The sequence below is a fragment of the Neomonachus schauinslandi genome, chromosome 5, assembly GCF_002201575.2.
Source record: "Neomonachus schauinslandi chromosome 5, ASM220157v2, whole genome shotgun sequence".
In the NCBI taxonomy this organism is placed as follows: Eukaryota; Metazoa; Chordata; class Mammalia; order Carnivora; family Phocidae; genus Neomonachus; species Neomonachus schauinslandi.
In genome coordinates, this window is record NC_058407.1 from 62,945,914 (window position 1) to 62,970,753 (window position 24,840).

General features: G+C 36.9%; 1 non-coding gene across 1 annotated transcript; it reads left to right on the forward strand.

Annotated features, from left to right (window-relative positions):
- Positions 1-1,123: 1,123 nt before the first annotated feature.
- On the forward strand, positions 1,124-1,231 carry LOC123324931. The gene has a single exon (XR_006540109.1). It is a non-coding gene; the product is annotated as a U6 spliceosomal RNA (small nuclear RNA).
- The last annotated feature ends 23,609 nt before the right edge of the window (positions 1,232-24,840 follow it).

Sequence of the window (24,840 nt, forward strand, 5' to 3'; positions counted from 1 at the left end):
TACTTATCAGGTAGAGTAGACTTTAAAACAAAGACTATGGGGGACCTGGGTGGCTCAGTCATTTGGGCATCCAGCTCTTGATCTCAGCTCAGGTCTTGATCTCAGGGTTGTGAGTTCAAACCCTGTGTTGGAGCCCTGTGTGGAAGCTACTTAAAAATCAATCAATCAGTCAAAGATGATAAAAAGAGACAAAGAAAGGCATTGCATATGATAAAAGGATCAATCCAACAAGAGAATATAATAATTATAAATATATACCCAACATAGGAGCACCTAAATATCTAAAGCAAATATTAACAGACATAAGGGGAGAAATGACCTAATACAATAATAGTAGGGGATTTTAATACCCCCACTTATATCAATGGATAGATAATCCAGACAGAAAATCAATAAGGAAACAGTGGCTTTAAGTGACACATTAGACCAGATGGACTTAACAGATATCTACATGCCATCCAAAAAACATCAGAATACACATTTTTTTCAAGTGCACATGGCACATTCTACAGGAAAGATCACATTTTAAGCCACAAGACAAATTTCAGTAAATTTAGAAAGACTGAAATCACATCAAGCATTTTTTCCTACTACAGTGGTATGAAACTGGAAATCAATTAAAAGAAAAAAAACTGGAAAAAACACAAATATGTGGTGGCTAAACAACATGTTCATATCAACCAATGGGTTAATGAAGAAATCAAAGAAGAAATTAAAAACTACCTTGAGGCAAATGAAAATGTAAAGACAACAGTCCAAAATCTTTGGGACACTACAAAAAAAGAAAAAGAAAGAAAGAAAAAGAAAGTTATAAGCCAATATCACTGATAAACATGGATGCAAAAATACTCAACAAAATATTAGTAAACCAAATTCAACAATACATTAAAATTAAATACATTTACCACAATCAAATGGGATTTATTTCAGGGATGCAATGATGGCTCACTATCTGCAAATCAATCAAATAACATTAACACAATGATGGATACCAATCATATGATTATGTCATTCCTAAATGCCGGAAAAGCATTTGACAAAATTCACCATTCATTCATGATAAAAACTCTCAACAAAGTGGGTTTAGAGGGAACATATCTTAACATAATAAAAGCCATATATGGTGCTCGCTTCGGCAGCACATACACTAAAAATTGGAATGATACAGAGAAGATTAGCATGGCCCCTGCGCGAGGATGACAAGCAAATTCGTGAAGCGTTCCATATTTTTCTGTGTAAAGAGCCGAGATGCCCTTCAACAGATGAATGGATAAAGAAGATGTGGTCCATATATACAATGGAATATTACTCAGCCATCAGAAAAGATGAATACCCAACTTTTACATCAACATGGATGGGACTGGAGGAGATTATGCTAAGTGAAATAAGTCAGGCAGAGAAAGTCAATTATATGGTTTCACTTATTTGTGGAACATAAGGAATAACATGGAGGACATTAGGAGAAGGAAGGGGAAAATGGGGGGGGGGAATTGGAGGGAGAGATGAACCATGAGAGACTATGGACTCTGAGAAACAAACAGGGTTTTAGAGGGGAGGGGGGAGGGGGGATTGGTTAGCCCGGTGATGGGTATTAAGGAGGGCACGTACTGCATGGAGCACTGGGTGTTATACGAAAACAATGGATCGTGGATCACTACATCAAAAACTAATGATGTATTGTATGGTGACTAACATAACATAATAAAATTAAGAACTACAAAAAAATATAAATAAATAAATAAATACATACATAAATACATAAAATAATTTAAAAAAAATAAAAGCCATATATGACAAACCCACAGATAACATTATACTCAACAATTTAAAAAAAGTCTTTTCTTTTAAGATCAGGAACAAGACAAGAATGCCCCTCTTGCCACTTTTATTTAACATAGTACTGGGAGTCCTAGCCACAGCAATCAGATAAGAAAAAGAAATAAAAGGCATCCAGATTGATAAGGAAGAAGTAAAATCCCCTGTGCAGATGACATGATACTATACATAAGAAACCCTAATGATACCAGCAAAAAACTATTAGAATAATATACAGAAATAAGTTGCATTTTTATACACTAATAAAAAAATATCAGAAAGAGAAAAAAAAATCCCACTTATAATTGCATCAAAAAGAATAAAATACCTACACATAAATTTAACCAAAGAGGTGAAAAGACCTGTACTCTGAAAGCAATAATTGATGCATTGATGAAAGAAACTGAAGATGACACAAATAAATGGAAAGACATACCATGCTCAGGGATTGGAAAAATTAATATTGTTAAAATGTCCATACTTCCCAAAGTGATCTACAGATTCAGTATAATCCCTATGAACATACCAATAGCATTTTTCACAGAACTAGAACAAATAACAGTAAAATTTGTATGAAACTACAGAAGGCCCTGAATAGCCAAAGCAAATGTGAGAAAGAAAAACTTGCAAGAATCACATGCCAACATGTCAAACTATACTACAAAGCTATAGTAATCAAAACAGTATGGTGTTGGCACAAAAATAGATACATATATCAATGGAACTGAAAAGAGAGCCCCGAAATAAACCCATGCTTATATGTTCAATTAATTCAATTAATCTATGACAAAGGAGGCAAGAATATACAATAGAGAAAACAGTTTCAATAAATGGTGTTTGGAAAACCTGACAGCTACATGCAAAAGAATGAAACTTGATCACTTTTCTCATACCATATACAAAGATAAAACAAAATGGATGAAACACCTAAATATAAGACCTGAAACCATAAAACTCCTAAAAGAAAACATAGGCAGTAAACTCATGGACATTGGTTTTAGCAATAATTTTTTGGATCTGCCTCCTCAGACATGACAACAAAAGCAAAAATAAACAATTGGGACTACATTAAACTAAAACTCTTTTGCACAGCAAAGGAAACCATCAACCAAATGAAAAGGCAACCTACTGAATGAGAGGAGATATCAGCAAATGATATTTCTGATTAGGGGTTGATATCCAAAATATATAAAGAACTCCTAAAATTCAACACCAAGAAAAACCAGACAATCCAATTTAAAAATGGGCAGAGGGCCTGAATAAACACTTTTCCAAAGAAGACATACAGATGGCCAATAGGTACATGAAAAGATGTTCAACATTATTAATCATCAGGGAGATGCAAATCAAAACTACAGTGAGATACCACCTCATACCTGTCAGAATGGCTATTATCAAAATACAAAAAATAGCAAATGCTGGCAAGGATATGGAGAAAAGGAAACCCTTGTGCACTATTGGTGGGAATGTAAATTGGGAGCAGCCACTATGGAAAAGTGTGGAGATTCCTCAAATATTAAAAATAGAACTACTGGGGTGCCTGGGTGGCTCAGTCAGTTAAGCATCCAACTCTTAATTTCAGCTCAGGTCATGATTTCAGGGTTATGAGATCAAGTTCTGTGGGGGGCTCCACGCTGGGTATGGAGCCTTCTTAAAACTCTCTCTCCCTCTCTCTCCGCCCCTACCCCACTCTCCCTCTCAAAAAATAAAAATAAATGGAACTACTATATAATCTAGCAATTACACTTCTGGGTATTCACCTGAAGAAAACGAAAACACCAATCCAAAAAAGATATATTCACTCCTATGTTCACTGCAGCATTATTTATAATAGCCAAGATATCGAAGCAATCTAAGTGTCCACAGATATACAAATAGATAAAGAAGATATGGTGTATACACACACACATGAATATTACTCAACCATAAAAAAGGAATGAAATCTTGCCATTTGTGACAACATGGACAGATCTAAAGGGTAGTATGCTAAGTGAGTAAGTCAGAGAAAGACAAATACCATATGATTTCACATATATGTAGGGAAAAAACCCAGAAATACTCATAAATACAGAGAAGAAACTGGTGGTTGTCAGAGAGGAGGGGCAATGGGGACATGGGTGAAATAGGTAAAAGGGATTAAGAGGTACAAACTTGCATTTATAAAATAAATAAGCCACAGGATATAAAGTATAGCATAGGGAATATAGTCAATAATACTGTAACTTTGGTGATAGATGGTAATTACACTTATTGTGGTAAGCATTTGTAATGCATGTAAGTGTTGAATCACTATGTTTGTATACCTGAAACTAATATAACATTGTATGTCAACTACACTTCAATTAGAAATAAACTGAAAAATATTACAAATAAAAAATTAAATTTAAAAAAATGAATGGGTACTGAATTCAAATGCTTGTTCTACCTCTATTGAGATGATCATAGCTTTTTCCCTATTATTCTGCTAATATGATAATTTACATTGAAAGTCTGTTTTGTTTTCAATGTTAAACCACCCTTGCATTCCTGGAATAAACTCAACTAGACCCTGGTATTATCTATTTAATACACTGTTGGATTCAGTTTACTAGTAATTTACTTAGAATTTTTGTGTCTGTGATAATGAGATTGGCTTGTAATTTTCTTTCTCTCCCTATCTGGTGTTGGTATCAAGGCTATCATGGTTTTATGTAAAGAGCTGGTAAATATTTCTACTTTTCCTATGTTCTAGAAAAGTTCATGTAAGATTTAACTAAGCTAGTCTTTGAAAATAAATACATAAATACATAAATAAATAAATTATAGGTAAGAAGTTAGTCTTTGAAAATATGGAAAAACACCTAAATAAAGCTATCTAAGTCAGGTGCTTTAATCACTGACTGAATTTATTTAATGGTGCTTTCAGCAGCAAATACCAGAATATCCATATAACAACGGCTTAAACAATAAAGATATTTAATTATTTCTTCTAACTAGAACTCTCTCTAGAAAAAAGTGTTAACAACTGAGTGTTTTTCTTACTCTTGAGGGTGTTGCATATGAGTGATATTATAACAGAAAGTGTAAAACGTTTGTATATCCAACTGAGCAGGCTCAAATTTGTGCATGAACCAAAGGAGAATAAGGAATGAACTTTTGGAAATCAAACAATAAAATATTATTTGATAGGTATTATAGTCTAAGTTAAACATAAATACATAAATGGGAATATATTTTATATATAGAATCAGACAAAGAATTCTGTATATTTTTGTGTCTGAGATAGATCCAATGCACTATACAATTAAATTTTGGTACATGTGAAAAAACTGAATTAGTGACTTTGAGTTCTAATCCTAGCTTGCTTTCCTTATGACTAAAGTATTAAGGTCCAAATCCTGTACTTTTGTATTCTCAGGGCCTCATACAGTACATAAACAATTTATAGAAAGTCCGTTCTTCATTAGAATAGGAATACTGATACACATATAATAAAGTTAGTATAATCAGTCTGATTGATTGAGAGTATTTTGTGTTTTGGCAGATAGTCTTAAAATAGGAATTGGTAATTTTTCTGCAATATCCCAAACGTACATTAAGATAATTGTACACACAACTGAGAATCTGTTGTTTGCTAATAGTGATGTCCAGATCTTCTCAATAAATAGCTAGAACATTTTAAAAAGTTTTTTCTGCCTTTAGGAATGAAGTTAATTGTGAAAGGGCAGGTATGTTGGGGAGCAGGGAGGTGTAACCAGAAGCAAATATCTCTTAAATTAAGCAGTACCACTATCTCTTTCACAGGATAAAGGTGGGAGGAGGTAAAGAGGGCCAGAATCTGGTAATTTAAGGTGACAGGCACTAATAAAAAGTGTCTTTGAATTTAAAAGCTACATCAAGAGAGAACATAATTAAATTACACAAGGACAAAGAAGGGTAGAGAAAGTCTAAAGGGTGTTCTCAGGTCAGCCTTCCACTACAACTGAGTACTGTTCTCACAGAGTTCCCTAGAGAGTCTTCTACCATCAAGTGACATTTGAGGTATTAAACATGTGAGATAGGATTGGACACCTTGAGCATATGATCCTTAAGGGGTTGACAGCGCATACTTCCTGCTGAACTAGTTTCTTATCCTAGAGTCTGATCCCTGAGCTCAGATGTTCTCCTGTTTTCCAGTACTCTACAAACTTCTATCATTTTGTTACTAAAAGAAAGAGGAAGAACCAACAGATCAGCTTCTGCTGTGGGGTATGCAAGTTACCTCCAGAAAATTAAGTCTATATGAGGAAGGACTGGGTGAAATGGAAAAGGAATCTAATATTTATTCAGTGTATTATATGCTAAGCAGAGTACTAGGTGTCATTTAATTTAATCTTCATGACAACACTGTCACCCAAGTATTATTATTGCCAAGGTAGAAGCTGAGATTTAGAGAAGCTAAGAAACTTGCCCCTTGACTCATATTAGGAAGTCAAAGAGATGAAATGCAAATGAATTCTGACTCCAAAGCCTATGCTCCAGCAGCAGAGCAAGGAATTCCTCCTAGCTAAGTGTTAATGCATGGGTGTTTCCCTCCCTCTTAATAATGCATCATCTCCCTGGTTCTGTAACATTTCTACAACAGAGCGACTTTTTACTGAAACAATTTAACATTCTGCAAACGAAAAATTTGACAAAAACCCAAAGGCTTACGAAGTTCGGGAATTTTAGTATACATGTATTTAAAATCCTAAAAGATTGAAAGGAAGTATAGTAATCTGCCAACAATAAGTTTTTTAAAAAGGAAAATCACTTCCTCCTTCATTTATTGGAAATTGCTTGGAAGCAGAAGTCAGGAAATCCCCTTCCTTGATTTGTGGTATTCATGGTTGTTATTCCCAAAGAACAGAATTTATTCTGCTTTATCCTCTGAAAATTTCAATATTTTTTTCATTCTTCATTAATAGAATATAGTTTTGGTTGCTTTAAAGATTTCTGCATGACAAGAGTTTATTTTACTCCCTCTTCTACATTCTGAGAAAATGAAGCTATAAGCAAACAAAGGATGCCTAATTACTTCTTATACATTAAAAAATGTATATTCCAGGGGCACCTGGCTGGCTTAATCTGCAGAGCATGTGACTCTTGAGCTTGGGGTTGTGAGTTTAAGCCCCATATTGGGTGTAGAGATTACTTTAAAAAAATGTATATTCCCTACAATGATAACTTACTATCCTAGGAATTACTTATGGGAAAATACCTTTAATACACATATACATTTCTGGTTTGAGTAGTAGTTGGGAAGAATGCAAACTGTTCACAGGTATAGGATTCAGCCTTTTTCCATAATACCCAAGAATAACTTCAGAATACTTTTTACAAAAGTAAAATAAATTTTCATTACTGAAAGATTGCTGTTGACACATAGTTTAATGGAACAGAACAGAATGTCCAAAAGTAGATCAACACAGGGCGCCTGGCTGGCTGTCAGTAGAGCATGCAACACTTGGTCTCAGGGTTGTGAGTTCAAGCCCCACATTAGGCGTACAGCCTCCTTAAAAAAATTAAAAAAGAAATCAAATAGACCAACACAAATATATTCATTTAATATACAAATGAATTACAAAAATAATTTAATGGGGGACAGATAGCCTTTTCAATAAATGGTGCTAGAACAACTGGGTATCCATATGGAAAAAAGCCTTGACCCTTACCTCACACCATATGCCAAAATATTAAGTTGAAATGGATCAGAGACCTATAGATAAAAGCTAAAACTATAAAACTTCTAAAACTATAAAACATAAGTGAAAATCTTTACAACCTTGGGTAAGACAAAGATTTCTTAGAATAGAAAAAGCACAAGCTATAAAAGAAAAAATTGATAAAGTGTACTTCATCAAAAGTTAAAACTATTTTTTGAAAGATACTATTAAGAAAAATTAAGAAACACCATATATGATCTCAGGGTCCTGGGATCGAGCCCTACATTGGGCTCCCTCCTTAGTGGGGAATCTTCTCCCTCTGCCTCCTCCCCCCCTACTCCTGCTCCCTCTCTCTACCTCTCTCTCTCAAATAAAATAAATAAAACCTTTAAAAAAGAAAAAGAAACAGATCATATACTGGGAGAAAATACTTTCAAAGCATGCATCTAATAAAAAATTATATCCAGAATATGTAAACAATTTTTACAACTCAATAATAACAAATAATCCACTTAATAGGCAAAAGACTTTATCAGATACTCCACCAAAAAAGATATGAAAGGCAAATAAGCACATGAAAAGATGTGCAGCTTCCTTAGTTATTAGGGAAATGCAAATTAACCACAATGAGGTATCAGAGCACCCATGAGAATGGCTGAAGCTTAAAAAACCAACAATACTAAGTACAGTGGAGAATGGGGAGCAACTAGAACTCTTATATATCGCTGGTAGGAATATTTTGTACACTCACTTTGTAAAACTCTGGCAGTTTTTTAAAAAGTTAAATGCATGTCACAGTGCAATCCCATTCCTAAATATTTACTCCAGAGAAATGAAAATAGATGTCCATATTAAGACTGGTTATGTAAATGTTCACAGCAGCTTTGTTAATAATAGCCCCAAACTATTATTATGAAAACTGCTCAAATGTCCATCAACTGGTAAATTGATAAATTATGATATGTCCACATAATGGAATGTACTACTTACAACCGAAAAGGAATGAACTATTGTTACATAAAACAACCTGGATAATCTCAAAAGCATTATACTAAGTGAAAGAAGCCAGAGCCAGACACAAAAGACTACAAACATTTTTATGAAATTCTAGTAAAGTCAAAATTGTGATGACAAAAAGCAGATCAGTGGTTGTCTGGGGCAGGAGTGAGAGATTAGGGGAGGAGATTGATGAAAAAGGGGCACAAGTGAAAATTTGGGGGTGCAGAAATATTGTATATCTGAATTGTCCTCATGGTTACACTGCTGTACACATTTGTCAAAAACGTATGAAACTGTATACTTAAAAACTGATGAATCTTATAGTATGTAAAGCATACCTCTAAAGCTTATTTTTTAAAAATGGTCCTCTTCCTTTGTGAGAATCAGAGATTTAGAATAGACATATTTCTGATCATGTGACATTATTAAAGATTCAATAATGTCCTTTCCTTACAGTTTTTAAGATAAAGAAGGGAAGGCCATTTTCTGAACTAGATTTTTTGAAGCAAAAGTATCTGATAAATGTATTATATATATGTTATATATATATGTCATATATAGTAAATATGCAATTCTAAAAGAATTTAGATAAGAACCACAAAGCTTCTCAAATTAAATTTTCATCCCTCTATTATGATTTGAAAAAAGAGGGGCACCTGGGTGGCTCAGTCAGTCAAGTGTCCAACTCTTTGTCTCAGCTCAGGTCTTGATCTCAGGGTCGTGAATTCAAGCCGTGTTGGGCTCCACATTGGGCATAGAACCTACTTTTAAAAAAATTTTTTTTAAATACACAGAGTTTAATTTTTTCATTTTCATACATATTTATCAAAATGATTCCTTATGGGCCTACCCAAAAAGGCAAATTTACCTAATAGTTTCATATAAATATATAACGTTTCAAGTTAAACTATAGTGTATTTTTGTGGTCACAAACTCTTTCTTACCTTGCTTTTTAGATGTTTTCCCCTGATTTTTCTCTATACCTAACTTAAAATAATAGTCATGATTGGAAGATAATCTATAATATAATAAAACCCCTGTTGTTTTTTGCTCTATACATTCTCCTAAGGTGATCTCCTTTCCAGTGTCCTTTGTTACCATTTTTATGCTGATGATTCTGACATATAGCTCAGAGGCAAACCCAAAGTTTTCTGAGGACTGAAGCTTACACAATTAGGGAGACCTTCTTAAAAAAATTAATATAGCTCAGGGCACCTGGGTGGCTCAGTTGTTAAGCATCTGCCTTCCGCTCAGGTCATGATCCAGTCCAGCATTGAGCCCCATATTGAGCCCCACATGTGGCTCCCTGCTCAGCGGGAAGCCTGCTTCTCCCTCTCCCACTCCACCTGCTTGTGTTCCCTCTCTCGCTGTCTCCTCTCTGTCAAATAAATAAAATCTTAAAAAAAAAAAACAAGAAAAAAGAAAATTAATATAGCTCTTCAAATACAGAATTGTTAGGGTCTGTCTCAGGACCTTTTTTTTTTAAAGATTTTATTTATTTATTTGATAGAGTGAGAGAGCACAAGCAGGGGGAGCAGCAGAGGGAGAGGGAGAAGCAGACTCCCTGCTTCAATGCAGGGCTCGATCCCAGGATGCTAGGATCAAGACCTGAGCTGAAAGTAGATGCTTAATCCACTGAATCACCTAGAAGCCCCCAAAATTAATGTTTTTTTTAAAGATCTCATGTATTTATTTGTCAGAGGGAGCAAGCACAAGCAGGGGGAGTAGCAGGCAGAGGGAGAAGCAGGCTCCATGCTGAGCAGGGAGCCCGATTCGGGACTCGATTTCAGGACCCTGGGATCATTACCTGAGTCGAAGGCAGACACTTAACTGACTGAGCCACCCAGGCATCCCTTGTCTCAGGGCCTTGAAAAGGACATTCACAAGACAGGCCTGAAGGTTAACTTCATCAGCTTCACAGCAAATTTACCTCTGCTATAGCTATATCTTAAACCCAGATATTTCTTTTTTTTTTTTTTTTAAGATGTACTTATTTATTTGAGAGCGAGCATGTGCGCACATGCACGCACGAGTGGGGGGAGGGGCAGAAGGCAGAAGGGGCAGAAGATTCTCTCTCTCTCAGAGAGAGAATCTCAAGCAGATTCCTCACTGAGCATGGAGCCTGATGCAGGGCTCAATCTCACAACACTGAGATCATGGTCTGAGCCAAAATCAAGAGTTGGACACTCAACCAACTGAGCCACCCAGGTAGGCCTCCCAACGTCCCTGCCCCAGCCGTCAGATATTTCTTTTAGTGACTCTAGAACTATCCTCCATCTGCCCACTGGATATCTCTACTTTTAAGTCCACCTTAAAACTAATAGGCCCACAGCTGAACTATCCCCACTATCCCCAGGAAGTTGCTAGTTTTCCTACATTCTCCAGATTAGGAAATAGCATCACCCAGTTGCAGAAGTTACCTCCATATCAAAACAAACCATCAAGTCTTGACAAATCTTCCAAAGACTTTCACCTCTCTCTAGTTCATCTACTTCTCTCCAACTCCAGTCCTACTCTAATTCAGGTCATCAACTTCTCTCACCCAATTATTCCAGTTATTCCAACAGCCACCTAATGGGTTGCCTGGCCTCCAGTTTTACCACCTTCCAAACTATTCTTATTGCAACCAAAGTTATCTCTGTAGAATACACATCTGAGCACATCATTCCCTAACTCAAGTACTTTACTGTGCAAACTTCAAGATGCATAAGACATTACTTGGCAGTATCGTTAAAAGATACAGATTTGGGGACTTTACCCCAGTGATTTTGATTCAATAGGTCTGGGGTAGAATATGGGAATGGTCATTTTTAACAAGATTTCTAGGTGATTCTGATGGAGGTAATCCATACTTTAAGGTACAATGTTTAATGGTTCCCCAGTTGTCCTACAGTAGAATTCAAACTCCTTAATATGCCTTCCAATGTCTTGCAAAATTTGGCCCCTGCTTACCTTTCCAGCTTCATCAGTGACTACCACCTCTTATACCCTAGGCTTAAACTATACTGAACCCCCCACTTTTTAAAGTAAGCATAGCCCTACCATGCATTTTTCCCCCTGTTGGTCCTACCCTATCCATCTATCTCTTCCAGCTAACCAACCACACAAATACACTCTTCTTCCTTGCTAATTCCTATTTACTATTCAGTTTAGACATCAATTCCTCTAGAAGATTTCTGATTTCCAAGTCTGAGTTAAGTACCCCTTCTAAGATCTACCATAGTCTCCTGTATTTTCCTCTATCATAGTACTTATCTAAAGCATTTTACTAACTTACTTATTTGTCCCACTAAATCACTATCTTGTTCTCCAGTGAATACCCCAGTGCTTGGCACTGTACCTGGAATGACTTTTACTTAGAAGTATGAATTAAGGTAAGGGAAAGATAATGAAAAACTGTATTTATGCAGCATAAAATATGTATACCAATGAACAAGTACCAGGTGAGACTATAGAAAAATAACCACACAGTAAATGAACAAGGAGGAAAATGAACAAAGGATTTGAATAAGTAATTCAAACAAAGAAATCCAAATGGCCAATAAACATCATAAAAAGATATTTATTCTCATTTTCAATTCAACAAATGCAAATTAAAACAATATTTTCATTCCATACCTATCAAACTTATGAATATTTAAGTCTGATAATACCAACTTTTGGCAAAGATGTAGAGAAATGAGATCTCACACTATAGATAAAAGGGTAAACTGGAGGTATGTATATAGAAACTCCAGCATACAAATATAAGAATGTCTTTTTAACATTGTTTATAATAGTGAAAAAATGGAAATAATCTAAATATCCATCAGCAGTGGCAGATGTGTCAATAGAACACTTCAAAGCATGAACTAGAATCACACATATGAATATGGATAGTCCCCCACAATAAAGAGTAAAGCATTACAAGATCTATCTGAGGAAAACTATAAAACTCTGATAATCGAAATCAAAGAACTAAAATGGAAAAATATTGCATGTTCACAGATAAGAAGAGTCACTATTGTCAAGATGTCAGTTCTTTCCAAACTGATCTATAGATTCAATGCAATCCCAATAAAAATCCCAGCAAGTTATTTTGTGGATATATATAAAATGATTCTAAAGTTTATATGGAGAAGCAAAAGACCACAAACAGCCAACACAATATTGAAAAAGCTGAACAAATTTGGAGAACTGACACTAACTTCAAGACTTACTATAGAGCTACAGTAATCAAGACAGTGTTGTAGTGATGAAAAACAGACAGATTGATCAATGGAACTGAATGGAGAGCCCAGAAATAGGCCCACATAAATATAGTTAACTGAACTTTGACAAAGGAGAAAAGGCACTACAATGGGCAAAAATAGTCTTTTCAACCAATGGTGCTGGAACAACTGAACATTCACAATGAAAATACTCTAGACACAGACATTACACACTTCACAAAAATTAACTGAAAATGGATCATAAACCTAAGTGTAAAATGTAAAACTATAAAACTCCAAGGAGATAACATAGGAGAAAACCTAGATGACCTTGGGAATGGCAATGATGTTTTAGACACAACACCAAAAGCACTATCCATGAAAGACATATGGATAATCTGAACTTCAATAAAATTAAAAACTTCTGCTATGTGAAAGACAATGTCAAGAAAATGAGAAGATTACAGACTGGGAGAAGGTATTTGCAAAAGACACAGCCAATAAAGGAGTATTGTCCAAAATATTAAAAAAAACTCTTAAAACTCCACGGTAAGAAAACAATTACAAAATGGCCCAAAGACCTGAACAGGCCTCTCACCAAAGATATACAGATGCTGAATAAGCATATGACAAGATGTTCCACATCATATGTCGGAAGGGAAATGCAAATTAAAACAATGAGATACCACTATATCCTTATTAGAATGGACAAAATCTGGAACAATGACAATACCAAATGCTGATGAGGATGTGGAGCAATAGGAACTCTCATTTTTTGCTGGTGGGAATAAAAAATGGTACAGCCATTTTTAAAAGTAGTTTGGCAGTTTCTTACAAAATTTTGAACCTATGAAAAGACATGAAGGAAATTTAAATGCATATTACTGAGTATAAGAAGCCAATCTGAAAAGGCTACACATTATATGATCCCAAGGACATGATATTCTTAGAAAAAGGCAAAACTATGGACACAGCAAAAAGATCAATGGTTGGGGGCACCTGGGTGGCTCACTTGGTTAAGCAACTGACTCTTGATTTCGGCTCAGGTCATGATCGCAGGGCTGTGCATGGGATTGAGCCCCACATCAGGCTCTGCACTCAGCAGGAAGTCTGCTCAAGATTCTCTCTCTCCCTTTCCTTTTGCGCACCCCCCCCCAACCTCTCTCTCTCAAATAAATAAATCAATCTTAAAAAAAAAAAAAAAAGATCAGTGGTTGCCAGGGTTGAAGTGGAAGGAGGAATGTGGAGCACAGAGGATTTTTAGGGCAGTGAAAATACTCTGAATGATGCTATAGTGATGGATATATGCCACTGTACATTGGTATAAACTAAAAATAAGCAACACCAAAAGTGAACCCAAGTGTAAACTATGGACTTTGGATGATCATGACATGTCAACTTAAGTTCATCCTTGGTAAAAAATGAAAAAAAAAAAATACCATTCTATTCACCTGAAAGTAATGTAGCATTATGTGTCAACTATACTCAAATTAAAAAAAAATGTTTTGGGTTTTTTTTTAAGATTTTATTTATTTACTTGACAGAGAGAGACACAGTGAGAGAGGGAACACAAGCAGGGGGAGAGGGAGAGGGAGAAGCAGGCTTCCTGCAGAGCAGGGAGCCCGATACGGGGCTCGATCCCAGGATCCTGGGATCATGACCTGAGCCGAAGGCAGATGCTTAACGACTGAGCCACCCAGGCGCCCCCCCCAAAAAATGTTTTTAATGTACCATTCTGGTGGGGGATTTTAATAGGGCAGGCTGTGCCTATATGGGGGCAAGGAGTATATGAGAAATTTCTGTACCATCCTCTTAATTTTGCTCTGAACTAAAAACTGCTCTTAAAAAAAATCTTACAAGGGCTTTAACACAATTGGAGAAGGGGAAGCATTTTAAAGATTTATTTATTTTAGAGAGACAGAGCATGCGTGCAAGAATAAGCCAGGGGAGGGGCAGAGGGAAAGAAGCTCAAACAGGCTCCCCACAGAGCACAGAGCTGTTGAGATCATTATTTGAGCCAAAATCAAGAGTAGGATACTTAACCAACTGAGCCACCCAGGCGCCCCAGGGGAAGCATTTAAAGCAATAGCTTTCTAAGAATATCCATTCTTGCTACCTTTTTTTTTAGTTAAGAACTTCCTTTCATAGTGCGGTGTTACCCACTGGACAAAGCAGTTCAAGCTAAAATGATTAAACCTTGCCCTCTGAGATGTGACAGAGGCTCAAGAATGTAAAAGTCAGAATGGGCACATTTCTCTGAGGCTGTTATTTCTCAACTATCCTACTTATTTCTCAAAGATACATGCTAATGGAATGTTACATTTTCTTTTCTTTTTTTAAAAGATTTATTTATTGGGCGCCTGGGTGGCTCAGTTGGTTAAGCGACTGCCTTCGGCTCAGGTCATGATCCTGGAGTCCCGGGATCGAGTCCCACATCGGGCTCCCTGCTCAGCAGGGAGTCTGCTTCTCCCTCTGACCCTCCTCCCTCTCCTGCTCTCTGTCTCTCATTCTCTCTCTCTCAAATAAATAAAATCTTAAAAAAAAAAAAAAGATTTATTTATTTTAGAGAGGGCGACAGAGAGTGAGTGGGGGAGGGGCAGAGGAAGAGAATCTTCAAGCAGACACACCACCCCCCATACTCCCCACCCCCCTCTGAGTGTGGAGTCAATCCCACCACCCAAGAGATCATGACCTGAGCTGAAAACAAGAGTCGGATACTTAACTGACTGAGCCACCCAAGTACCCAGGAATGTTACATTTTCAAAATAAAACACCAAAAAGCTGAAGAAAAAAGAGTGAATTAGTGCCAATGTTGAGAAATCAGGAGTAAAGAAATATAGGACCCAACACAGGAGAAAAGCAAAGTAACCATTTGCAAAAGCAAAGCAAACCATCATTTGATGATCCCAATCTGCTCTTTTTCCAATAAATTTTATGTAATTAAGTTTGATATGTGATCTACTATTAAACTACCATTTCTTACCCGGTGCAAATGCCATTAAAATAAAACTTCTTTCAGCTTTAGCACTCCTGACTACAATAGTGCTATTTTTTTTTAAATTTTATGTATAGTTACAGGGATTGTAACATTGTGTGATTCTACATTATTATCTACAAATTCTGGAGAAGCATTCAAATTATTTCATGTTTTAAAATTTTATTTTGATGATACAATTTTCCCCTACCAGCTATTCATAGTGAAGTTAATTCTCCATAAATCCAAGGAGATAGCCTTAATAAATCAAAATAATTAAGATGCTTTGTTTCTGAGGCACCTGGTTGGCTCAGTCAGTAGAGCATGGGACTCTTGATCTCAGGGTTGTGAGTTCCAGCTCCATGTTGGGTGTGGAGACTACTTAAACAAACAAACAAATAAATAAAAGATGCTTTGTTTTTAATAAACACATAATAAAAGACATAAATTTATTACTTTAGTAATATATTCCTAGACAGAGCTTCAAATTTATTAAGTGGAATGTCTTTAAATATATATGACTTAAATCTTTAACATAAGATTCATGCTTTCTTTTTTTTTTTTTTTGAGAGAGAGAGAATGAGAGAGAGCATGAGAGGGAGGAGGGTCAGAGGGAGAAGCAGACTCCCTGCCGAGCAGGGAGCCCGATGCGGGACTCGATCCCGGGACTCCAGGATCATGATCTGAGCCGAAGGCAGTCGCTTAACCAACTGAGCCACCCAGGCGCCCGAGATTCATGCTTTCTAATACTAATTTAAAATTTTCCAAATCTTTTATAGTACACTTAATTTTTTACTTTCTGAATGTTAGTTGATCTTGACTGCAATGCAATCGAAAATAATGAAAATTCTTCAAGAACGTCAATCATTAAAGCAAGGTCTTGCAAGAAATTAATGTTAGCTAATCTCTTTGCTAAACCAGAATAAAAAGAATGAGAAAAATGCAATATAGTGAAGGATATGCCTGATATACAGCGGTGGCAGTTTGTAAACCACATGCTACCCACCTTACCTCAGTATTTGACCAGTTTTAATAATTTCAAGTTCTTTATAGTTTCTTTTTTTTTTTTTTAAAGATTATTTATTTATTTATTTGACAGAGAGAGACATAGCGAGAGCAGAACACAAGCAGGGGGAGTGGGAGAGGGAGAAGCAGGCTTCCTGCCAAGCAGGGAGCCCGATGTGGGACTCGATCCCAGGACCCTGGGATCATGACTTGAGCCGAAGGCAGACGCCCAACGACTGAGCCACCCAGGAGCCCTTCTTTATAGTTTCTAACTCAATTTTAATTGGATTGGATTGGTGATAAAAAGACTAAATTTTATCCAGGATATTTTTAAATGACTGACTTATTTTATTTCAGATATTGAATTGTAACTGATGACTTCAGGAAAATTTTCTAACAAATTTATAGCTTGACTCGACTTCCTTCCCACTATTGTACAAATACCATTAGAACAAAATACAATTAAGTTCTCTTTCAAACATTCATTATCAAAGTCACAACCATTTAAAGTAGACAATGATGTATCAGAAATACACTCCTTTGTGACTGACACCAAGTCTTTTAAAGCAACAAATATTAGCAGTACAAAACCTGATTCAATTGTGTACTGCAGATAATTCACTAGGTGCATTTCTTCAGAAGTGTAGACGCCTGGGCGCCTGGGTGGCTCAGTTGGTTGAGCGACTGCATTCGGCTCAGGTCATGATCCTGGAGTCCCGGGATCGAGTCCCGCATCGGGCTCCCTGCTCGGCAGAGTCTGCTTCTCCCTCTGACCCTCCTCCCTCTCATGCTCTCTGTCTCTCATTCTGTCTGTCTCAAATAAATAAATAAAATCTTAAAAAAAAAAAAAAAAAGAAGTGTAGATGCCTCATCAATTATAGCACTTATTTGAAATTCTCTTCTACAATATTGCTAAATATCTTCATATAATTTCTTTTGCAATATGTCCTGTTGTTCTTGTTGCACTGTATTTGGGTATGTAAACAATTGCTTATATCTACTCCATTTTTTCCTCTTAATTTTATTGCCTTACTCACTATCAGATAAAGGCCTATTATGTTTTACTAAACTGTAAAGACTATTAAAAACTTCTATGATAGGGGCGCCTGGGTGGCTCAGTCGGTTAAGCATCTGCCTTCGGCTCAGGTCATAATCTCAGGGTCCTGGGATCGAGCCCCACGTCGGTTTCCCTGCTCAGCGGAGAGCCTGCTTCTCCCTCTCCCTCTCCCTGCCGTTCTGCCTACTTGTGCTCTCTCTCTGTCAAATAAATAAATAAAATCTTTAAAAAAACAAAACTTCTATGATAGTGTGAATATCTTTATTATTTAGTTTTACACTAAATTAGGAATTGAGCCAGTTGATTCTAACAAATCTTGCATTTTAGTACAGTCGTTAGAAAAATGCTATTCTCTCTTTTTTTTTTTTTTTGCAGGAAAGTCTGTCTAGTTTTAGTAGTACCATTGGGATTACTAAATATGCCCTCTATTCGCTGGATCATGGACATACTTTTTTGCTGTCATTATTAAATGCTGAACTATCAAACCATCCATACATCCCAGTTCACCTTCTTTTATTTCAAACCATTTGTACTGTTCCAAAAACAAACACTTGTTTTTCATTCCAACAATCTGGAAGCACAAGGTTATCTATTTCTTCCTTTGATGAACCTGACAGTTTCTTCAATGATTGGTCACTCAACAATTCTGAAATTTTCCATTAGCTTAGGTATCCCACAGTTTTCACTTCTATCATTTTCTGTGTCTATTTTAAACTTCTTCAGATTAAAAAATGTATATATTCTTCAGATTTAAAAAAATAAGTCACTCTGTTACCTTGGCATTTTAGGGATCAGAATCTGAAAAATAATTTTGTTGTGTTAGTAAAATTCAGAATACAACTTGGGAGTTAATACCAAATTTTTGTTAATAATTTTAATGTGCCTGGGGCATCTGGGTGGCTCAGTCAGTTAAGCGTCTGCCTTTAGCTCAGGTCAGGATCCCAGGGTCCTGGGATTGAGCCCTGTGTCGAGCTCCCTGCTCAGTGGAGAGCCTGCTTCTCCCTCCCCCTCTGGTACTCCCCCTTCTTGTACTCTCTCTCTCTGTGTCAAATAAGTGAATAAAATCTTTAAAAAAAAATAATTTTAATATGCCTTTGGAAAAAGCATAAATTTCACTTTTTAAGTAGAAAAAAAATTTACTACATTGTAATTAGCTAAACCAGTATTTTTTTACCCTGCTTATTAATGGAGAGCTGGGTAAAAATAAGTCATAGATGATTTGCTTGGCTTTTGGTTTTAAATATTTTAATGTGAATTTCTAAGAATATGCTAATATTTAGTTTCATCTTTAAGATTTAGAATGTGCTATTTTACTTTCATTATTTTGAAATAAGAGGTATATAGAAATAATAGGTATATAATAGGAATAATAGGTATGCAGCAGTGTTTTAATATATTACATATAATATACCTTATATTACAATAGCTAAGATGTGGAAATGTTATATACAGTAGCATACACATAAATATATATGTGTGTATATATATATACAGTCAATATTTTGAATACAGTTCAAAATTTCTATGTCTCTTTTATGTCAACTACATTTTTTTTCCCAAGAATATCTATGCCCAGGGACGCCTGGGTGGCTCAGTCATTAAGCATCTGCCTTCGGCTCAGGTCATGATCCCAGCGTCCTGGGATTAAGCCCCACATCAGGGCTCCTTGCTCCGCAGGAAGCCTGCTTCTCCCTCTCCCACTCACCCTGCTTGTGTTCCTGCTCTCGCTATCTCTCTCTCTGTCAAATAAATAAACAAAATCTTAAAAAAAACAAAAAAGAATATCTATGCCCAATGTGGGGCTTGAACTCAAGACCTTAAGATCCAGTTGCATACTCTACCAACTGAGCCAGCCAGGCACCCCTCAACTACATTTTTTTAACCTTTGACTCCCTTCACCCATTTCTCTTACTTCTCACCTCTAGAAACCACCAATTTCTTTTCTGTATCTATGAGCTTGTTTTATGTTGTTGTTTTTAAGATTCTGTATAAGAAATCATACTGTATTTGTCATTCTCTGACTTATTTCACTTAGCATAATGAGCTCAAGATCCACCTATGTTGTCTCAAATGGCAAGATTGTATTCTTTTTAATGGCTAAATAATAATATTCCATTATATAAAATAAATCGTATTTCATATATTCATGATTTCTTTATCCATTAATCCATTGGTGGACACTTAGGTTGTTTCCACATCTTAGCTATTGCAAATAATGCTGCAATGAACACAGGGATCTTTCTGAGTTAGTGTTCTTGCCTTCTTTGGGTACATATGCAGAAGTGGAATTACTGGATCATATGGAGTTCTATTTTTATATATTTTGAACATCATACTGTTTGCCATAGTAGCTGCACCAATTTACATTCCCATCATCAGTGCACAATGGTTCCCTTTTCTCCACATCCTTGTAAACTCTTGTTATTTCCTGTATTTTTTATTTTTTTATTTTTATTTTTTTAAAGATTTTATTTATTTGACAGAGAGAGCACAAGCAGAGGGAGAGAGAGGGAGAAGCAAGCTCCCTGCTGAGCAAGGAGTCCAATGTGGGACTCGATCCCAGGACCCTGGGATCATGACCCAGGCCAAAGGCAGCCACTTAACCGACTGAGCCACCTAGGCATTCCTCCTGTATTTTTTATAACAGCCATTCTAACAGGTGTGAAATGACATCTCACTGTGGTTTTGATTTGCATATCCTATAATTAATGACATTATCTTTTCAAGCATGTCCTTTTGGAAAAATGTTTATTCAGATCTTCTGCCCATTTTTCATAGTTTTTTTAAAAGATTTTATTTATTTGAGAGAGAAGAGTCGGGGGGGGGCAGAGGGAGAGGAAGAGACAGAATCTCAAGCAGACCCCTCATTGAGCAGGTCTGATGTGCGGCTGGTTCCCAGGACCCCAAGATCATGACCTGAACCCAAATCAAGAGTTGGACATTTAACCGACTGAGCCACTCAGGTGCCCCCTTCTGCCTATTTTTAAATTGGATTGTTTGCTTGTTTGCTATTTTGTTCTATGAGTTCTTTATACATTTTGGATATTAGCTCTTATCAGATACTTAATTGGCAAATATTTTCTCCCATTCAGTAGATTGACTTTCCATTTTGTTGATGGTTTCCTATGGTTTGCAGAAGATTTTAGTATGATGTAGTTCCACTTATTTATTTTTGCTTTTGTTGCTTTTGCTTTTGGTATCATATTTAAAAAAAAAATATTGCCAAGGGGCATCTGGGTGGCTCAGTTAGTTAAGCATCTGCCTTCAGCTCAGGTCATGATTCCAGGGTCCTGGGATTGAGCCCCATTTTGGGCTCCCTGCTCGGTGGGGAGCCTGCTTCTCCCTCCCCCACACTCTATCTCTCTCTCAAATAAATAAAATCTTGAAAAAAATTATAAAAAATAGGAAGATCTGAATATCTTCCCCCTCCCCATCTCATGCTCTTTCACGTGCACTCTCTCTCAAATAATTAAGTAAAATCTTTAAAAAATATATTGCCAAGATCTATGTCAGAGAACTTACTGCCTATGTTTTTTTCTATGAGTTTTATGGTTTCAAGTCTTACGTTCAAGTCTTTAATCCATTTTGAGTTAATTTTTGTGTATGGTGTAAAATAGTGGTAGAGTTTTATTCATTCATTTACATGTGGCTGTCCAATTTTCCCAAGACCATTCTTTGAAGAGACTATTCTTTGCTCATTATGTATTTTTTACTTTTTTTAAAAAACATTTTATTTATTTTTTGAGAGAGAGGGAGGGAGAGAGGGAGTGAGAGCGCACAAGCAGGGCCAGGGGCAGAGAGAGAAGCAGACTCCCCACTGAGCGGGGAGCCCGATTTGGGGCGCCATCCCAGGATGCCGGGATCACGACCTGAGCTGAAAGCAGATGCCCAACCGCTGAGCCACCCAGGTGCCCTTTGACTCCTTTGTTGTACATTTATTGGCTATATATGCCTGGGTTTATTCCTGGGCTCTCTATTCTGTTCCATTGATTTATGTGTCTGTTTTTATACCAGTACCATACTATTTTAAATATAATATAGTAAATGTTATATAATTTAAAATCAGGGTGCATACTTCCAGCTTTGTTCTTCTTAAGACTGCTTCGGCTATTTGAGGTTTTTTAGTTCCATACAAATTTTAGGATTATTTGTTCTATTTCTTTGAGAAATGCCATTGAAATTTTGAAAGGGATTGCAATGAAACCGTAGACTGCTTTGGGTAGTAAGAACATTTTATTTTTATTTATTTATTTTTTTAAAGATTTTATTTATTTATTTGAGAGAGAGAATGAGAGAGAGCACATGAGAGGGGGGAGGGTCAGAGGGAGAAGCAGACTCCCTGCCGAGCAGGGAGCCCGATGCGGGACTCATCCCGGGACTCCAGGATCATGACCTGAGCCGAAGGCAGTCGCTTAACCGACTGAGCCACCCAGGCGCCCCAAGAACATTTTAGTAATATTGATTCTTCCAATCCATAAGCACAGAATATCTTTGCATTTGTGTCCTCTTCAATTTCTTTCATTACTGTCTTACAGTTTTCAACATACAGATCTTTTACCTCCTTGGTTAAATTTATTCATAGGTATTTTGTTCCTTTTGATGAAATTGTAAATGGGATTCTTTTATTTCTCTGATAGTTTGTTATTAGTGTTGAGAACAGATTTTTGTGTATTGATTTTGTATTCTACAACTTTATTGAATTCATTTATTAGTTCTCACGGTTTTTTTGATGGAGTCTTTGGCAGGATTTTAAACTAAAATACTTACTTTGCTTTTGGCCTATATCTGTACTTTGTGTGACCTGCTATTTCTTGAAAATCCATCAGTTTTGATTCACTTTTTCGAACAATACCTCACAAAATCAGACTATGAACCAGACTATGAACAAATGCTTGATTACAATTTGATTCAGCAAAAAGGATGCTCACATCACTGTCAAAGAAGTGTAGTTCAGACATGGATGTTGGCTGATATTTTCACTTAAGTTAACCAGTAAGACAGAAGTAAAATAGCGGGGATGCCTGGGTGGCTCAGTCAGTTAAGCGGCTGCCTTGGGCTCGTGTCGTGATCCTGGGGACCTGGGATGGAGTCCCGCATTGAGTCCCGCATCACCTTGCTCGGCGGGGAGCCTGCTTCTCCCTCTGCCTGCCTCTCCCCCTGCTTGTGCTCTGTGTGTGTCTCTCTCTCTGACAAAAAAAAGTAAAACAGCGAAGAGGTATGTCCAAACTTCACTCATTTATCAATGACATTAGCAACTTCTTTGCTGAATTGGGTAACAGTTTTTGAATACTGAAAGAATACTTCCTCAATTTTTTGTGCTGTTCACAATGTCAAGGCCAGGAATGTGATACACTGTTAACTTTAATTCTGCATTATCAACATTTTCTCTACCAGCCTACTGACTGCTTTGTAAATAAAGCTTTACTGGAACATGGCCACACCCATTTTAAATGTTAACAGTTGAGTAGTTGTGACAAAGACCATATGTACTAGAAAGCCTATTTGTTTACAGAAAAAGTTGCAGATACTTGGGCCAGGAAAATCAACAAAACAATAAACCAAACCCTTATTTGTAGCATTTGCCAACTTCCACGTGTAAATATCCTATTGCAGCCAATTTCAAACTACAAATAATGACCTCTCTGACCTGAGTTGGGAAGAGATGCATGTATTCCCAACATACAGATAAAATGCACAACCTCAGGGGCAGAGTTCTTAGTAAAACTAAGTTTAAAAAAAGTGATGAGGGGCTCCCGGGTGGCTCAGTCGTTAAGCGTCTGCCTTCAGCTCAGGTTGTGATCCCAGGGGCCTGGGATTGAGACCCGCATCGGGCTCCCTGCTCAGTGGGAAGCCCGCTTCTTCCTCTCCCACTCCCCCCTGCTTGTGTTCCCTTTCTCGTTATGTCTCTGTCAAATAAATAAATAAAATCTTAAAAAAAAAAAAGTGAGTTTTGAGTATTTATTATCTGATTTTAACATATTTAATTGTAAAGTTATATAATTTTGATTTTTAACAGTGGTTATATTTAACAACTGGCTCATAAAATCCCCCCAATTTAGCAATCAGCCTTGCAAACTGGTAAAAGTCAGCTGTGAGGTACTTCTAGCTCTATTTTCAAAAGGACACTAAGGGAGAATTTTGGAGTAATTTGCCTAGTTGGTAAATGGCTGTGTCAAGATTCAAATGTAGGTCTAAAACTCTGACCCAGGTTAGGCTTCTTAGCCTTCTTGGTGGAGAATAAGGGCCATTATTGGCTTGATTTTTTACAAATTGAGTGTGTGTGACATCTATTGAGGGAACTAAGCCTGCAAGGGAAGGCATTTTCTGGAGTACCATCCTATATTGATATTCTTTTACATTCCTATGCTTCCTACCAGTTTTGCTAGTCTTGATGCTTGGTACCTATGCAGAAATCAGTTTAGGCTGGGTATTTGAAGGAAGAAGGGAAAGGATTGGTCTATCCATCTGCTGTTGGAAATTTCTCTATTATGTATTTTCCTTGGGGCGCCTGGGTGGCTCAGTCGTTGAGCATCTGCCTTCGGCTCAGGTCATGATCCCAGGGTCCTGGGATCGAGCCCCGCATCGGGCTCCCTGCTCAGCGGGAAGCCTGCTTCTCCTTCTCCCACTCCCCCTGCTTGTGTTCCCTCTCTTGCTGTCTCTCTCTCTCTGTCAAATCAATAATTAAAAATATATATTTTTTCCTTAACTGCTTCAGGAAGTTTAAGTGTAGGCATTTAGTACCACAAGCCCCTTGGGAGTACTTACCAAGCTACATGAATTCCAAAAACCTTCAGAAAACTTATCTGAAACCTTACTACATTTGCGGTGCCGGAAAAGTAAGGACACTATCAGAGGGTACTCATGCTGCCTCACGGAACTGGGGCAAGAATTTGGGGACAGGGCGGCCAACTGGTAGGCCTCTTGACTTAATCTCTCACACAGCTCCAATTCCAAGTGTAGGAATAATAACGGTTAGAGCTGTTGTAGAACTAGATCTGCCCTGTCCAACCACTTCGTTTTTACAAAACACAGCCCTCGTGAGGTGAAGCGACCTGATGAACGTCAAGCAGTACAGTCAGGATTCATTTGTAGCTCTTTCCACTACACCACACGGCCTCCTCTAAAACACCCTCTCTG